Genomic DNA, 4,841 nt, shown 5'->3' with positions numbered 1-4,841 from the left:
TTCTTTCCCTCCTTTTCCATATCTCTTTATTTCATCTTATCTTCCTTCCGTCCTCATTCAGTATTTCTTCCCGCTCTTTTCTCTCCCTCTCTTTCATTTCCCTACATCCATTCCACATGTGCTCAGTTGTCTCTCCTCATAACACATTCTGCACCTTCTTTCCTATTCTTCCATCCAATACCTGTTTTCTCTCTTCTCGTTCCCACATTTAAATCACGCCATCATTTTTCTTTCTTTTGCATTTTCCCTCCCATATTTGCTGTAGTATCTGGATTCTTTGATTCTTTCCCTTCTGTTTTGCTTGTCTGTGTCTTTATCCCTTTCACTCAGCTCTACATTCATGCATCTTCCTTTTGCTCTTAATCCACTTCTTCACTGGCACACCCGATTCTCTGGTAGTATTTCTCTCTTACATTCTTCTCCGTGTTTTTTCTTTTTTCTCCTGTACCTATTCCGTTAGTATCCTGCACTTTTCCCTTCCATCCATTTTGTCTTCAAATTTTGTTGCGCTCTTCCCTCACTATACAGTTTCTGAAATAAGTACGTTAATTTTAACTGGTAATAGAACTCATCAAAAGGAACAACTTTTCTCTCTGCCATTTTCGTGAAAAACGTTGCGTAATGGCTTAAAAAAGTAGGAAAGATTTTCCTAAAACCGTTCATATCTCCAAAACTAAGCTACCTAAAAACGTGAAACAACCAGATTCTTACGAAGTGGATTTTTTGCTATACGGGTAGATTTATTTGAATTTCGATTTCTGCGTTAAAACACGTTTTCTGGATGAAATTGATGTTTTTTTCATATTAGCGCTGATCTCAATTAGCGATTGCAGTATTTAGTGGCGTAGGGCTATTTTAGTGAAAAATCTCTCCAATTTTTTTTTGGAATTAAACATCGTTTTTCGGCAAAATGGTAGATAGAAAAGTTGTTCCTTTTGACGAGTTCTATTACCAGTTAAAATTAACACACGTATTTCAGAAACACCCTGTATATGTAATTTGGTATATAATTTGGCTGTCTACTCCTAGCACCCCTCTCAAATATTTTCTTGCACTTTCTCTACCTCTTCATGCTCACTCCATCCCCAGGTACATCATTTCTATCATGCTTTCAATCATCCTCATTCTCCTGAAATCATCTCCCCACACTTTCTCCCTCCTGTTCCCCAAACCGTGGGTCTTTCATTCAATGTCTAACCCAAGTATTTGAACTCGTTTACTTGTTCTATTTTCATTCCTTCCCACTTCCACTCCTTCTCTTCACTCTTCCTCTCTTATTGAACACAATCTTTATTATTTCTTTCATTTCTCTTTCACTCTTTGCCACAATTCACACTGTATATTCATTTATCTCTTGTTCCTTTTATTATTTTTTTTACTTGTATGTACTTCACTCTGTCTATTAGTTTTAAAATATTATCATTTGTTGTATTTGACAGAGCAAAATGGGCATATCTGTATCTGCTTTATTAATTTATTCTAATGATAGTAATATCTGTACTGATAAATCAATCCGGCCTGAATGCCGCGTCACCGGGTATATGGTGGGTCAGAACATAATAATAATACGGTGGCCTCAGTATTATGAAATCATTATCATAACCGGATCAGTAAAGTGAAGCAATGTCAGGTGCGGTCAGTGTGTGGGTGGGTGACCGTCGGGGTAAATCGCGTTGCGTTGTAACTTCGACAGTCACAGCTTCATTACTTAATTTTAGAATTGTTTTTAATCTGTAATGTCGGATGAATACGTTGACGTTGAACACATTCTCACGTGAATGTGGTGTAAAAAATGGGCGTAATGCAAAATAAATGATAATGTAAAAAAATGTTCTCAAAGGAATTGTCATTAGAAGATAGAAATATTCATAATGATGAATAAATCCGGCCTTGATGCCGTGCCCTCTTTTTCATAATATAAGTTAATTAGATGAAGAAGGGATTACCAGAAAAATTAATCATGATGAGCTTACTTCAACGGTGTCAACTCTTAAACAGCCAACTATTGTTAAAATGAAGTTTCGTTTTTTGGCTCTTCAAAAAATAACATCTTAAGTTTCTGACAGAGACGATATTATATACAATTTTAGTATCGTCGATACAATCCCCGTTGACATCTGACCGCGAATTTGATGGAATAATTCCGAAATAAGGGTCGTTATAGCGCATCAGTGCCAGTGAGAATAACAAATGGCGCTAATCCCACAACCGGACGGTGACTTTTAACTGATTTATACTGATTTTTAAGTCTGATTTAGGAAATATTTACGCCCGAGATATGTTAATCTACTTTATTGTGTTTATATGGAACTGTATTGTGAGCGTTGACGTAAATAGAGTTGTTTGACTAAATGCTGTTTATGGACCGTGCACAGTGAATATGTATGCCTGTGCATTAACGGATTTATGGACTTAAGTACCTAAATATTATTTTAAGTGGCTTAGCAATTTGTTTATAAGCGACAGTAAATTCCCCGATTAAAAATGTTACAAAGAAACTGGTCTCGTGCCACCCCCGAACCCACTTTCATAATGACACACACTTCAACAACGCTTAATAGATTATTAACAATAAATTAACTCCACTTTCGATAAAATTACTACTTTATGTTATCTTGTTAATAATTAATTTCTCGACTTACACTCCTGTTTGCCATAATTTAAATTGTCACAACTAAGGTCTAATTATTAACAGGTTCTTGGCAATTAGTTGAAAAGCTCACTCATACCCGCCACACCAGCGGCGGTCTTTCAAAAGCATACTTTGTTTATTGGTAGAGTTCAACTAAAATATCTCGAATAGTTCAGGGTACATCGGTCGTTCCAGGACTCCAACGAGGACTGTTGCTCGAAGACATTTTAATTTCTCACTTTACAGCGACTCTTCAACTACTTAGGGTAATAGACGATCTAACTTTTTTATTGTGGATTAATGTCCCGAGATGGCTTGCGTATCTCAGACGAGTAGACGACCTTCTGAGCTATGCAAGTGAAAGCAAAATCTTTGTGTTATTTTCACCGGTTCAAAAACGCAAAGCAGCACAAGCCCATGGCAAGACTATTTTGCAAAAGGTTAGAGTAGTTTTATTAAAAAACGATAAAGTTTAAAGCGATTATTTTAGACTTAACACGATCGGGTTCAAGATCTAGGTGAGGTCATGACATATAGGTTAATATTTTATTCATGATTTAGTAATGTTTCAATTTAGTGATTTTTTTGGAAAATAATGAGAGAAACTGATAAGGAAGGTTTAGAACCAGGAGGACTAATTTAGACCGACAGAACACTTTGAAGTTCGTTATCAGACAATTATTTCTTGAAGTAATTGTAAGTGTTTCCCTGGAGTAGGTACCTTTCCAAGCCTAATTAGTTTTTTCTCGTGGTACTTCGAGATCCGAGCTTAGATAGTTGTTTCCAGTTGAATTTACGTACATATATTTTTTGAGGTAGTTTATGTGGAGGAAAAGGGTAAAGCAATTACCGGTGTGTATTTGTAGGTGCATAGAAGCTGAGTATATTAAAAAAGCAATCGCGTGAAGAGTTATAGGTACTGAACGGTGATAATATCGGTACAGCATCGAATGTGTTAACGCCCATGCCGTTCCGGAGCGATAGATGGTGTTTTTCTGCTTTATACAGCACCGAGATCTACGAGATCAATGTAGCAATTTAAACAACCGACATGGTCCGAATTTGTTATTGAAATCAGATCAGGTACAGAGTCTGGTACTGAACCAGATAAAATCTCGACATCGTCGAAAAGACGTCATCACTTCCCTTGATTTTTGCCTCCACCTTTAATTGTCGTGGTCGTAAATACGGCACGGAGAGTTTCTCTCGAACGATCTCTTAACACGAAATGTATAATTTTTGACACATTCGTATAAGAGAAGGTGGGAAAGCATTAACGGCGCCGGAGGGATGGAGCGACTAATAAACCATATCGTTCGACCGTCAATAAAAATATATGTATATACTCACATATAGCGTGGATTACCCCATGGCTATATTAAAGCGCACTTTCTATTCAAATGCAGTTCATACGGAATATTTAATGGTCAATACGCGGACGAGCTACATCTCCTACGCGGCTATAACGAAGACATTGAAGGGCAAAGGTCATCCGGACGCCCTGTTAGCCCCTCGGGTCCATCAACACGTTCCCATGCATAAAGCCCAGGTTATCTCATTAGGGTGTGCCAGAAATGACAATGAGACACACTAACAGGTTCCTGATGTAACTCCTGCAAAGCAGGAATTGCACTTAACTGATTTAAAAATGTCGCTGGCAAATACTATTCACACTGATCCATTAGTGCTGCGTTTACTACCATTTCATGATTATGGATGCAGAAATAATAAAAGTCTTGATTATAATGTGTTATTAAAAGAAATGTTACATTCCAGAACAGGATGTGAGTCTAAAAATCTTGGGGAAAGGTTTTACGAAAACATCAAAGAAATAGAAAGAAGATAGAAAAACGCTTGAATAAAAATTGAAGTAAGTACAAGGAGTGGAAAAAGTCATCTAAAAGCTCTCGTTTCAAGAAGAGTACATCAAAAATGCATTGTTAAATGTCTACATAACCTCATTCGTGATTGTTTGTACAGTTTTTCTTCTAGAAAAAAATAAATAAAAGCTCGCTGTACGAAAATGCATTGTTAAATGTTTACGCAACCTTCATCCATATTAGGTAGTTTTCTGAAAAAAAAGCTCGTTTTAAGAAAATTGTGTTGTTGAATGTTTACGCATTCATTTGCGGTTGTTAAGGGCAGTTTTTCTGCAAAAAAAAAAATTGGAACAATATTATTTAAGACTAGCTTTAGACTGTGATTTTTC

Source organism: Tenebrio molitor, chromosome 6 (genome assembly GCF_963966145.1).
Source record: "Tenebrio molitor chromosome 6, icTenMoli1.1, whole genome shotgun sequence".
Classification (NCBI taxonomy): domain Eukaryota; kingdom Metazoa; phylum Arthropoda; class Insecta; order Coleoptera; family Tenebrionidae; genus Tenebrio; species Tenebrio molitor.
The sequence above is the reverse complement of the archived record's forward strand: the minus strand, read 5'-3'. Positions refer to the sequence as shown.